The 14,493-nt window shown below is 36.1% G+C and overlaps 1 long non-coding RNA gene across 4 annotated transcripts; it reads right to left on the bottom strand.

The window, feature by feature from the left end:
• Window positions 1–10,340: 10,340 nt before the first annotated feature.
• Window positions 10,341–14,147, bottom strand: LOC137473365 (uncharacterized). Of its 4 annotated transcripts, XR_010998727.1 has the most exons (6): window positions 13,903–14,147; window positions 13,143–13,269; window positions 12,964–13,052; window positions 12,341–12,409; window positions 12,073–12,250; window positions 10,341–10,607 (listed from the first exon to the last, which is right to left on the bottom strand). It is a non-coding gene; the product is annotated as an uncharacterized lncRNA (long non-coding RNA). The 4 variants fall into 4 exon arrangements; XR_010998725.1 differs by lacking the exon at window positions 12,964–13,052 and having other exon boundaries at window positions 13,903–14,145; XR_010998726.1 differs by lacking the exon at window positions 12,341–12,409 and having other exon boundaries at window positions 12,073–12,164; window positions 13,903–14,143.
• Window positions 14,148–14,493: the final 346 nt, after the last annotated feature.

Genomic DNA, 14,493 nt, shown 5'->3' with positions numbered 1-14,493 from the left:
TCTAATGCAATTATGAGTGTTTACTTACACCATGTGTTTCTCACTGAGCCTCGGCTGTATCAGGATAAACCAAAGGGAGCTAATGTTTTATAGATGGTAAGACTCTGTTTGTTTTCAGTAGGGCTAAGTCTCCCAAAGCACTCAGACACACTAATTAAAGTAAACTGCAGAGGCCCATAATAAAATATATGTGTTTGGAGACTGTGAGATGAACTCCACTGGCTTATTAAAAGTCAAAAGAAAAATATACATTATTTATGACTTCAAAGGGACACATTGTGAGCTCCAGTTTATTTAAAGGATTAACTAAGCATTGGTTATTGGTGACCATCTGAACAGCTTTCCTTTCACAGTTCATTAGTTATGTCATATATGTGGGAAGTCATAATTTGGGTTTAGATCAAATATTATTAATCAACTAAATTATGGAGGGTACACCAACAATATTAAATGTAATCTTTAGGAAAATAACACCTCACAAATCCACTTTTCTCCAGTTGCCCAATTACATTTCAATACATAAACAAAAATCCAACAGATGTATGGCAAGTTTTATAGAGCTGCCGATCTCTGGAGTGGTGGTGGTTTTTTTTGTTTTTTTTTGTGGTTTTTTTTTTTTTTTTTTTTTTTTTGGTTTTTGGTTTTTTTTTGGCAATAAATACAACACATTAAAAATACCAAATGGAATTGGAAAGAAAGCACTTTGTAGGCCATCACGGTCTTTGGGCTATACCAGAAGTATAAATTCACTTACTGTGAGTACTGCTGTAATTTACTTAAAATATTTCGTTTTTTAAAAAATTACCAGATATGTGGGAATGAGGGCGAGCCCAGGGTTTCCAGTGAAAAGGGCACTGGGAGACAGTATTTTCTTTCCCATTTTTTTCAGTAGCGTACCCTCTGTATCTTTTTTCTCGTTTTTCTAATAATTCTACTTACCCAACTTTTACTTATGACTTAAAAGCTGTATGAAAACATTTGGCCAAGCAAAGACAAGCAGGAGTACCCAAACACACCCGTGAACCTGGGAAGTGACATATTTTTATTATGTTCTTCTGTCTCTCTGTCTTTCATGAGACGTTTAATACAACTCAGATTTTAAGGGAGAAGAAATTAAAAGATTCAGTAATAGAGCTTAAATCAAATATTTCAATAAATTTTGTATGGGTAGTTAGGTATGTAGAGTTTGCTGATATTTTAATTAAATTGTCTCTAAAAGTGTTGAAGTTGGTAGGTTTTTTATGTAGCTGTTTAAATAACAAACTCAATTAAGTCAAGGTTACAAAAACACTTATTCATGTGCTAAGTATTTAATTCACAGTAGTTTTTTTAGGTCTGTTTGTATTTTCACTGACATGAATTAGGAGAGCATATGAAAATTTCAGTCCCTTTTGTTTTAAATATGATGGGCTGAGGTAGTTTTTTTTAATATTGTATTGTCATCTTTGGATCAACTCAACAAATATGCCAGCGTTGGTACTGCCTCAAGCTTGTAGCTTTGTTTTCTAATATAAACACTGGGGGTAGGAAGAATGGAGGCAACAAGCTCTACAGTCGAAATCAGCATCATTCTGCCGTTCCACCACTGAACACTGTGAAATCCTAAAATTGAGGGAGACTCAGCTGTCCTTCATATTTTTCACTCAGTGGATCAACAAGCAGTCTGTGTTTCTGCAAATAACATCACCTATAAAATAAAATATTCAGCAGTGCAGGTCTGTTTATTGCTGCTTTCAATTCAGTCCTTTTTGCCCAAGCTACCAACAGGCAGTGGAAGTCACTTAATTTAGGAATAAATTCTAAAATAGCGAAGCTTTGCCAAAATGTGTACAAAACTTATATCCTGATGAACAACATAATTCACAAATATAAGTATTATGATATATTATGTATCATATATAATTGATTATTTAATATATGTGAAGTTATATTTATAAATATTTAAAAAGTCTTCCCAAGGCCACAAAATCCCATCATGCACCTGACCCATTTTACAATTACAGATGAGAGGAAGAACACCTTACAGTGCTGGTTCTTACCTTTTCAGTTTCTGTGATGGGTGTCCTCACAGCCTTTCCCAGTCAGCTGACATAACTGAGGCTTCCCCAGGCATTTACCAACTTGGGAAGTGAAGGTGCTCATGATTCCAGATCCCACATTAGGCATTCATGGGTGACTAACCATTTTGTAAGACACAACTTGCATGCCTTGAGTGGAGGTTTGCCTGACACTTCAGTGCTCCTTCCCAGTTGATACTTCCCAGGCTTGTAGGGAGATCTGGATTTCTTGCCAAATGTCTTCTCTTTCTTATGCATCGTACATAAACAAATGGTCTCTCAGTTTTCTCCAGGGCTATATTTTTATGAAATCTTTAGATTTATATGTCCTGTAAAAGCAAGGCTTTGTTTTAGAAACTGACCTACATTAAAAAAAAAAAAAAAAAAAAGAAAAAAAAAAAAAAAAAGGAAGATAAATTCCTTTGAAAGGTTTGAAGCTAAAATACAGTATTTTAAAAAAAAGTTTTTTGCAGATGAGAGTTGCTCTGTTTTATTCAACTGTTTGGGAAAATTATGGTTTAACATAAGGTGGTAATTTATCTCAGACAATAAATATAAGATGGTAATTTATCTCAGCCTGTAAGCCTAAAGCTTCATCTTTAACATAATTCTATCATTCGTATTTTCTTCAGCATGAAACAGAATTTTGGAGGTTGGACAAAGACAGCTTTCAAAATATTATGCCAGTTCTTCATCCTCTGCTAAGGATTAGCATACAATTGGAATTACTGTGCTCTTTCCCCCTTCATAGCACTCTATGGTGCAGATTATAGGAAAAGCAATCTAAAAGTAAATCTATAAAGTAATTAATTTAAAACAAACAACATCTCACAGGAAACTTGATTTTGTGGACCTCACTGTGAAAAATACTTTGTTCGAGTTCGCTTCTAAACCTCAGGACTTCAGAGTAACACTGTATATATTTTGAATTAAAGCAATTGACTTGCTAGGAAGACTAGAATAAAAGAGCACTGATGCTGATATGCGATATTTTATCACCTAATAGTGTATCATTTACAAAGACAAATTGTAAAATTATGAACAATTAATCTTGAAATTATCATTGAACTTAGAAACAACAGTACATTTCAGAAGGTGGCCTTCAATAGATTAATGAGTGCTCCTGCCCTTTTCTATATCTGTAGCCTAATTTGTCTGAGGATGGGTTGTCTTTGAAGTCAGGTTTAATTTACTACCTATGAGTCCTTTAATAGATGTCTCCACAGCAGATATGCTTACATGGAAAATCTTACATGAAACAGATTCACACCTTACAGATAGAATGCATTATAGGCAGCCCTGTCATAAATCGGTAACTGCAGTGTTATGAGGTTTGTTTTCTGACTTCCTTAATAGTACGCACAGACAGAAGATCGAGGTCAATAGCTAATACAAGTTTCTTAACCTGTTAATTGATCATTAAATTGCAATTAAAGTAATCCAATAAGATGTCTTCGTGCATTTGACTTTATGCTTCCCTTTTTGCATCAAGTAGTACAAGCATAGCAAATTCTACTGGCTGAAAAATTTACCTTTTTATTTGGGATTGTTTTACAATGTTGCATTGCATATTTTCCCGCTAGATTTTATTTTTGTTATGGACTATAGAGGATATGTAAAAGACATTTACTATGAGAAGGCTATTGAAGATAAAATTATGTTGACTTAGGAATTTTTTTACTGGTTTAAGAACATAATGTGGCTTTCCTTTGAATATATAATATAAAAATACTCTTAGAATTGCTGAGTGATTAAATGAATGTTAGCTTTTTAGATTTAAGCAACTGTAGAATGGTCAAACACAGAGAGGAAAAAATGGTGCTCTTGGGTTCAGCACCCAAGTTGCTGTGAATAGATGCTGTTCAGTGTGTATAATGATTCAACTACATAAAATCCTTTTTCATCCATTGGAGCCAAAGGAAAAAACTAGTTCTAAATAGCATATTTTTTACCAGTTGCACCCTTAAATTAGAAATTAAGCTTCTGCTTATAAGTAAGGTATTATTATAAGTGATAATGAGTAATGATAATTGCTGCTCATGTATGTTATATATATGTCAGTAGAACAACATCTGAGCTAATGTCAGGAAATTTGCCCTGATCACAGAAACTGAAAAGAAAAAAATGCTGTTAAGATACAACACTAAAATGAAGATTAAGAATGCTTTCCAAGCTGTTATTCACTCTAGATTATTTTATCTGGAAGCTCAATTATAGAACCCAGCAGGAGTCTGATTGTAAAGCAGAAAACCTGACTCCACAATGACACATGGGCAAGCAGACAGCAGAAAAAATTAAAGCTTATTTGCTTTCCAAATCCAGGAGTAACTGGGAGTATGTAACTATACTCTCACAACAGAGCAAGCCCTCTGCTGAATCAGTATCTGAAGCCACTTATGCAAACAGAATCTGGCAGAACAGCCCAGCCATGAGAAGTGAAGATTAGCAGAGGTGAGCAACTTTGCCCCTTTCTGCTCTGAGAGCTGGCTTGACATGAGAGTACAATTTAGGGAAAGTGAGATTTGGGCAAGATGTGTCATAGTGGAGCCTGGAAGACTGACTGTTTTCTACCTTCTGGGTTGCTATTTCCTGTTTGCACAAATATATTTATCTATGGAGTTCTCACATGTTTATTTGGAGAATGTTTCTTTACTCTTTTCTTTTGTGCAACACCTTCTGAAAGAGCTTTTGAGTACTTGGAAATCAGAAAAGAAACAAATTGACTTAAAAGTTACTAGTTTGTTTTTGAAGACCAGAATTAAAAGCATTTCTTTACTTCAGAGCCCAAGTAGCAGAGGTGAGCAATGGCATCCTGACATAAAGCCTGGCTTACTTCAAATGCATGCTTATAGATCCCACTCAAGTGAGAAACTTTACTATTAACATCGGTGTAAAAACATCAGTGACATTCCTGTCTAAAACAACATCAAAATTTTCAGCTAATCAGGATTTATACAGGCAAACCTTATGCCTCTAAAGAATATTCAGTAAATACACAAATATAAATGTGTTTATTTTTCTTAGAGTAAGTCAAAATATGAATAGGAATCTATGCCATCTTTGAAGACGAAGCTGCAAATACAGGAGTGCCTTCTGGCAATTAATAGTAATGTTTCTTACAGAAATAATCAAAGTATTGGGTACTTTTTATTCCTAAAAATCCAAATTCAGGCATTTTGAAGCTTCTTGAAAAACTATTTTTAAATAATAAGCACTAAAGTCCTTTAAAATAATAAGCACAGGCTTCAGAGTACAGAAGAGTTCAGTCTGGGCAGAAGAGGCTGGCATATCTGGAAAGTATCACCTGTGTACCTGGTACAGTTTCTACCACAGTTACATGAAGGAAGAGTGTTGAGGTGTTCCTGGCATCTGGTGCTGGATACTTCTGGGACAACCGGCATTGCTTGGGGCATGAAAAACGCTCTGCCAGTCTGTGTGTCCTGTGCCTGCACTCAGCACACCATGTACATTCTCAACTCCCACTGGATTCCCTGTTGTGCATCCTGCTCAGACAAGAGTCTGTTTAGCCAGCCAAAGGCTGTTGTGGCAGATGCTTCGGTTTTATTTTTATATTAGAAAATTCTACCTTTTTCCCAGATAATTTTTGGTCTTAGACAGTTGTTGAACTCTCTAATGATTTTCACCTTGCAGATTCATTACATAATTTTCTAGCTATTCTCTCAGATTTTTCTACTAATAAGGATGTAAATTGGTTTACTTATCTCCAATGGATTGATACCTCTACAAAATTCCTGGAAGAGGGATTGCTAACTTTGTTGAATTTGTTTTCTTTGTCATTAATGATAAACCCCATCTTTCTTTAAATATCAGAGAGTTTTTTTGCTAAAGGTTATTGCTTATAGGAGGTATGTTGCCAGCTAAAATCTAAATATTTTGGCATAGTGCTCAAGCTTTGATATTTCTGTGTTGTATCCATCTACATCTTCTCTAACAATAAGGTCAATGGCAATGCCAAAAGGAGGAGTGAGAGACTGCATCCTGATTAATTCCTAATTTTGCATTCTGGGACCGTTGTGTTCCAATAGAACGGGGTGAATAATTTATTGTGAACAATTGACCACTGTTTGCCTGTTTTTCTAAATGGTCCACAAGCTGATCGTGTTTCAACAAAACCATTTCTTTGATTGCATTCGCTCCACACCACTTCTTCATGCTTCCTGTTCTCTAAATCAGAGATTCCCAGCATCACTGTAGCCATCTCCCTTCAGGAATAGTTTTATTTACTCTACTTCCTTTCCAGATGCATGTGCCATGTACACTTCCCCCCTGTGATTCACTAACACTAAGTAATTAAAAATGATCCTTGAAAAAGTGAGAATAAATGAGCTCTCATGGTGTATCCAATGCATTGCCAGGTCTAACAAGTCCATGTGTCTGAGTTGTCTTTCGACATCCTTAGAAGATCTTAAAAATATCCAAAAGTACCAACCTGTCATGGTTATGTTCATTACCTTTCTTTTCTGTGAGATGATTCTGTCACTTAATTTTGAGTCTTATATATTTTTTTCCCTATGTACCATCCCAAAGAACACAAGATGCAACGTTGTACTTGGTTTTAGAGATCAAAAGGACAGTTTGCCACAGAAATATTGGCATCTGTATTTCCTTAGAACTGGCTACAGATATCTATTATCTATTGAAAAAACTGATATCATTTAAAGAAAATCTAAATGTTCTTTTAGTGTGTTTGAAACTTGGTGCACAGAAAAGATGTGATTTTGTTATTTTCTTCACTGGTTAAATGATCAAAAGCATTAGAACTCTCTGTAAAAAAAATATTTTTGGGGGAACCCTGTCACTATGAGGAGTATATTTTTTAGACCAATTACAGAAATTAATTTTAGAATATATAAGCTGCAATAGAAATTTTCCTCTTTTAATTAATATTCATTCTAGTCAATGCAAAACCATTCCACAACTCCTTATAGTGAATTAATTTCTATGTCTCTTTTTCCTGTCTCTATTACTACCAGAACCAGAAAAAAAATATACATACGTATGTGTATATATACATCATATATATATATATATATATATATATATATGATGTATATAAAACTGAGAATTGTAGTTTCCTCCAATAGAAAAACCTTTTTTCCACTCAGTCCTAAGCACATCCTTCTTCCCCAACCTAGGTAAAATTCAGTGGTTTTTTACTCTTTTGGGATTGAGGAAACCTAAATTTCATCCAGTCTTGCAGTTATTAGAGCTGTTTCAAGTGTTTGACTGGGTAACAACTGAAACACATAACCTGTTTTCTTTGAATGTTTATCTCTGTAAATCCATACCTTACCAGTCAGCCCTGCTACTCAGTGGTTTAGAGTAAGCAGCCTTTCCTCATGTCACCATGGATTATAATCCTTAGTATGTAGTAAAACCAAATAATATGTATTTCTCTACATCCGTGAAATATTTTGAGTGAGGCTACATCGTTTGAGGTCACTGGGGAAAAAAAAGACCTAAGAGCTGTTTCTGAACAGTGACAAGAAGAGTTCACAGGCACCTTGGCAAGTTTACCACTACTTTGCCAACTAATCTGGAGATATAATAGTTTAGGACCTTCGATATATGAAGAAAGAGACTAGGCTAAAGTTTGGCTTTTTTCAGCAGTTCCTTCTGGCAGGCATTCATTGCATTTGTGTGGCATTAGCAGACTGTGGATTAACAAGTTTTGTCATGCTTGTGTGCCTTCCATGGGACTGAACATTTGTCAGATTTACTTCTTTGCAAACTTTTGCTTTGAACTTGTAGATCAGGTAAGAAAACATTTCTGAAAATTGGACCTAGAATTACAGGACCTCTGTGTAAATTTCTCCTATTTCATTCAAAACTGGGGAAGTTTACAAACAGTGCCTCACTCCACCTGGACTCCAGCTCCAGTTTTGCATCAACTCTGAATTCAAACCAAACCCTATCCCAGAGCAACCCCCTGCATCATAAGCATTCAAGCCATGTAACTTGAGGCCTCTCTAAATAAATCTTCCACTGAAGCCTTTTGCTTTGTTTTCAGAAATGTGTAATAAGTGCTTCACACTCTTCTAGTACCTCTACCTAGGAATGAAATATGCTAGGTTTTTATTTGTGGAGATAAAGTGTATTCCTTTGAGAAAAGCAACTGTTTTTTTCCTAAATGACAAGTGCACAATGTGCTAAAAATTATGAAGCATCCCTACGGCTTTCTTGTGGTGGGCAGTCCTTGAAATATTTCTTAAAGAGGAGTAACTCATACAACCTCCTTAAAGACAGAGAAGCAGAAGATGGTTAAGTGATTTGATCAACTTGTCAGGAAGGCTGAAGACCGCGTGTGTCTTGACAAACTTGGCATTCTGTGCCAGTGCCTGTGACCGTGCTGCCTAAGTTCACATGCAGCAAATTGGTGCACATTTCCCGATACACCGATAGTCAGGAGCAGCATGCAGGTATAAACAGTGAAACAACTGTCCTGATTTCTTTTCAGGGACAAGATTCCTTTTTATCTTAAAATTTTCCACAAAATAGTCTGATATTTAAAACATCATCCACTATATCTGTAAATGTGCAAAATTAATAAATGGGCTTATTTTCTCTTCTCCCACTGCTACATACATAGTTTTCCCAACCATATATTAGGCCATTTCTGAGGTAATACATATAATTCAGTGACAAATCCACTTCAGCCTTCATAATGCCCTTCGTTTTTACTTCAAAACATTCACTGACTCTCATGGATTTGTACTATTTAACACCCAGATAAAGGTAAGCTGCCTTTTTTAATAATGATGGATTACATTTTCTTGTTACATGCTCTGATTCAATTGGATTTTTCACTGTGAGCACATCTATTCCAGAGAAAACAGTAACACCAGTGTGAAAACAGTTATAGTTATTAGAAAGGTAAACAATCTAAACCAAAAATTAACATCAACAGAAATTAAGTTCCTGCTTCAAAGGCCTGCTTTTTCCTTCCTTTTGCAGAAGTATCTCTACTTTTTTTTTCTTTACAAGTATATTATTAGAAAGAATAGAGGCAGACTATTTGGTGAGACCTTTTCTACTAGACTGGGGCACTAACAAAATTCTTCCACAGAGCTGACTACCAGTGCAGAGGGCAGCTTCCATGTCCTTCAAAATAGGGCTGTTCCTTGCTAGTACCCCAAGGGGGATGAAGTTGTGGTGAGATAATACCCCAGATTCCTCTCCGAAGATGGCAAGCCAAGTCTCTTTAAGGGGATACTGCAGTGAGTGGTTGTATTTCTATATAAAAACTGCACAAGTTCCAGTAACTTTCTGGCCCTCACAGAAGTTCAGAGCTTATAGTGAAATTTCCTGAGTGTCCACCTAGCTGCAACTAACCTTGAACATGCTGCAGTGCTGGGGGCTAATGCATCAAATCATATAATGTGCACTATTAATGTTGGAGTCGATCTCTTTCCACTTAGGAAAGCTTTTGAATGTATAGCTAAGTCCTATAGAAGGAAACAGCAGCTAAATGTGCACCAAACTGGGGAGTTGCTGAAATGCTTTGGCTGAGCTGGGGCCTTGGACTGTCATTGCTCCTTCATATGGGCAAAAAAGGTCAACCCATTAAAATGTGTACTTTAAATGGCTTCTCCACTGAAATTCATCCAAGAAGATTTACACACTCTAATATATTTTGAGATGTTCCTCTGGGCAGAATACCACGAAGCCTGCACACCTGTCCTGCTGGACAGATGATCTCCAGGGGAGAAGAGCTCGTAAAGATCTGGTTATTTGTTTAGCCACCCTGTCTCAGACATATGGAATTATATAACCTTGTTTTTGTAGGATTACTTTGCTAAAATAATATGAATATCACATTTTTTCCTCTAAAACATATTACAATATAATGTTGCCCTGAGAGAGAAAATGGGAAGATGTGCAGCTCCTCCTGTTTCATTTCCTGCTTTCACGGATTGTTGTGTTACTAAAATATTTTTATTACAGAAGAACTTGAAGCAATATACATTGTTTGTCAGAGGATTATTTATAGTCCCTTTAAGCTGAATTTCTGTAATGAAATCCATTTACAGACATTCCACAGTGCCCTATGGTTACTTGCTTATGCAAATGAAATGTGACCCTTGAAATAAGCCTCTTGCCCTTGCTGTCACCCTCCTTGGCTTCAAAGGTCTGCAGACAATCGCTTCTTAAGTGAGTGAGTTTTTTTTTATTTGGTTTTGAGTGGGGAAAGAAGAAAATGAAAAAAGGAAAAACCGTTCCATTGCATGGTTTTCTTGCAGAGATTCATAGTGTCTGACTGGCTTTGTGAGATAATGCTCATTTATTTTAGATGTTAATAGGAACCCTTCATTTACAAACATTCTTCTTAGATTAAATCCTTTTAAATGTGAGATTCTTATATAACAATATTGGAAATATTCAAGTGATTTAAGTAACTGGATTTAGGTTTTCTTCCTCAGTTGTACTTTGAATTCCAAATTCAGATATCTGGTATTAAAGGTCATACTTCTGTGCTCACAGATGTGCAGTTTCAGCCTGACATACTTGCAGAGCCAATTCTTCAGTAGCCTGTGGGGGAGGAAAAAAAAGGTCTGAAATTCTGCCCTGTAAAAATGATTTTATTTTATGACCATGCTCACAGTCATCTACACTGATAGAAATGACTGAGTGAATAAATAGATGCAATACAGAAAAAATATGAAGACACAATTATTTCAGAGATGTAAAGAGAATAACTTTTAACAAAAATTAGTTATTCTGCATCTTTAATTATTATAATCTTCTGTCAGAAAACTCAAGAGAACAGACCATAACACAATAATAAGGGCTATATTTGCAGTTAATTGTACATCTCAAGTCATTGTATTACTTGTATTTCACATATTTCTGCAATCATTGGCATTGTATTAAAATTTAGTATGCAACATCATGGCACTGACAATAATAGTTTTATGATACTTTTTTTAAAATATTCCTAATAGTTTACAATCTCTTAAATTAAGCAAAACAGTCAGAAAATAATGAAATATTTTGACTGCAGAGAGTTCTGTATGGATAGAAAGATTAGGGGGAATGCGCCTTGAGATGATTGGTTACATTCTTTTCAAATAGGAAAATTTCAACAAAAACAGTGGCAAAACCACTTCTTTCTCATTTTATATATGACATCAGTAAATAAAAGAAACTGACTTCAAATAAACCAGGCTGTCCACAATGATGGTATCTCAGCTATAGTACTTGTCAGGAGCATAGTAGACTTCCTTATCACCTATCTAGTTTCTTTTTAAGTTCCATTGTAAGTCGAAGTTGACTACCTGGAGTTATTGTATAGACAGCTTTGCATTTTTGGATCTTATTATTTATAGGTGATTCCAGCTGGTTTTTATTACAAAATATTTGTATTTTAAGGCCATGTTGAAGATAAGTAGACAGCCATGACCCCACATAATCCTGAGGCCTTTTGCAGTAAGTGGGGCTCAAAAAAAAGTGAGGCAAGGGCTGAGATTCTCTAAATAGAGGCCTGCAGCCCTGCACACATTTCATAACCTGTGCACGGACATGGGAGAGCAACTTCCATAACTCCATGGACTCAGTGCTTTTTACATCTTACTGGGCTTCCTCCATTTAGCACAATAGTTCAGTGCCACTGTCCATGGACCAGAATGGAGCTCCAGATTCCAATATTTCCCCATTCTTCTGTGTTCTGCAAGCATCAGCAAAATGGGGCTCACAACCCACTTCAGCATTTGTTACCCCAGTCTGGAACTGGGTCTGGACAGAGGGTCTAAAATTCTATCTCTGTGGCAATCCACAGAAACATTGACAGAAAAAGCAGCTAGACAACTAGAGAGCAGGGAAAGAGGCGCTTGGCTTTGTCGGTCCTTTGAAAATATGAAACTACCTCAGGAAGGAAGAAATTGGTAGAATAAAAGTGATTTAGAATGAACCTTTTGTTCTTTTATTTTAGAAATTAAACCTTAATTACACTGATTATAATTATTATTATAGGCAAGTTCTGCCTTGAACAAATTACCTTTATTTTTGCATCTTCCATAGGATTCTCCCGAGTAAATGTGATAGGAAAGTCATTTTACGAGCAGGTTTTTCTACTTTTTCATTCACTGTCTAGAAATACAGCAGAGAAAATTGAGGTCTAACTTATAAAAATAGTGAGTATGCACAAATGCATCTGAATTCCAAGCTGGACCTGACTGTAAAAGAGAGACAACAATTCTAGTACTCTGTAAAACCAAGAGCTAGTGTCTCAAAGTCTGGATAAGCACATGAATTAATATCGTTACCTCCCATTCACCTTCCTTTGCAATGACAGGTCAATATTTGTGATACAGCTGGATACAGTATGGGTAGGACTATGAGGAAATAAGTCATTCATAATACATATCAGATAAAGAATGACATTCACAATAACAAAGCCTAGAGCTACTCACTCAACAGTGACACTGAGGCTAAGACTAATACCATATTGTATGGCTACAGGAGAGCTGAAATAAGGTTGTACGGAATTTCAACAGCTATGGAAACTTTTGTTACAATTTGTATAACTACTTCCTGGTGAGTAGGTTGGCACAGTAGGCTTTTAAGGTCCTGCAGAGTGAGAACATGTGAAGACACACATCCTGATGAGCTCAATTATCTTCTCCCTGTGACTTCTCCATATGTTAAAGTTGTGGATATCTATGTCAATAAAAACATGATGTTTATGGACAGATCTCATGAGAATTTCTTGTCATTTTAGCATGATTTCAGCTTCAGACATTGTTTTCTTCCATTAGAATTGAATGCCTCATTCATTAAGAAATGCTCAGTGGCTTGTTGAACTATGTCTCTTCTCCTGACTGTGTTTCGTCTAGGATTACTTGCTTGCAATCATGTCAATATGATCCCCCAGAGTACAAGTGCTTACTTCCTTTTCAGGAACAGTACAGATGATATGAGTGCTCATTCTCCTGGATGCTCATCAGTCAGGTGAAGTGGAGAGCTGAGATGCAGGCACTTAATTCACATAAATATCATGGAGTTCCCACTTGAGTTAGCTAGCTGGCTAGATGCAATAAAAATTAAGAGTACAAATGCTGCACATACTTCAGCTGGCAGCCACCTGCTTTACTGCAGAAAACAGGATAATCCTTTTGTCTGATGAAAGTCCTTCACCACTTTCCCACAGTTCCTTTTGTGCTTCACAGAAGCCAAAAAGTTCTCCTGCAATCTCCTGGAGATAAAAAAAAAAAAATAGAGAGCCTTATTTTATAGAGGACAAAAAGCTGCAGTCTACCCCACAAAAGCTACAGTTCCCCACCAGGCTTGTTATGAATCCCAGTGGAAGGGAGAATATACACACAGCTTTATGCTACATGGGTGAACCTGCTGCCCAATATGTAGAGCTAATCACCAAAGCTAACCTTGCAAGAGAGACCAAATTTGGATTTTTTTTCCGTCCATCATCTTTAGGGATTACTATTTCTAGTCAAAGAATGCCAATAAAATACTAAAAAATGGCTTCAACCAGCCTTTTGCCCTCACCAAATTCTATAAAACCTGTCACTGAATGACATTCCATACAGATATGAAATTCCTTTTTTAATATGTAGGCTGGGAGGAGGAGAAAGAATAAAGTTCACAGTGACAGAGGTCCAAGAGACTCTCAGGATTACTTTTTCTTCGTATTTTCAGCAGTCATTTCTTTTAAACATTAACCAGAGGTACAGAGTGTAAAACCAGCTGTGCTTATTTCTATACTGCAAAGTTTGGTTAGATTTGAACTCTTTGGAACCTACTCATCTTTCAAACATATGTTTGTTTTTGGTTTTTTTTTTTTTTTTTCTTTCCAAGCCTATGGTCTCACCCTAGCAGAATACCACTTGTGTGGATCAGTGGGGTTTGTGGCCTGGGTAAGGACTTCTGTGTCTTTGTTACAGAAAAGCCCAGCTGAGCTATTTATGCAAGCAAGGACTATTTGCAAGTAATTTTCAGGATGCAGCTGCACTGTGAGAAGTATTCTATAGTCTATAAAAATAGTGGGTATGCCTTGTAATCTTAAAGTCCTGGTATGTTTGCATGGACACTCCGCTGATGTCCTTACATTGTTTCTTATGATCTCACAGAGGAACAATGTACGTTCAGGAAGTCTATTCCCAGAGCTTGTCAGGGTCTGACATTTTAATCATGGAAAGCAATTCATCTTATTTTCAATGCTAACTTAAGGATGACTTAATCAAATGGCTAAAAAGTACCTAACGGTGCTTAATTACATGCCTAAAACGAATGAAAAAAGATATATTTGATAAAATGTAACTGAACTGTGAAAATCATTGTAACATAAGAATTATTCTATCATCTTTGAATCAATTTGGACAGTTAAGATTGACCTCTTGGGGAAGGCAAGATTTTTCAGTGAAATAGGGGTTAGATGCTTAGTATCTCACCTTTTAAAATG

Source organism: Anomalospiza imberbis, chromosome 4, assembly GCF_031753505.1.
Source record: "Anomalospiza imberbis isolate Cuckoo-Finch-1a 21T00152 chromosome 4, ASM3175350v1, whole genome shotgun sequence".
Lineage (NCBI taxonomy): Eukaryota > Metazoa > Chordata > Aves > Passeriformes > Viduidae > Anomalospiza > Anomalospiza imberbis.
This window is presented reverse-complemented; position numbering and strand designations above follow the sequence as displayed.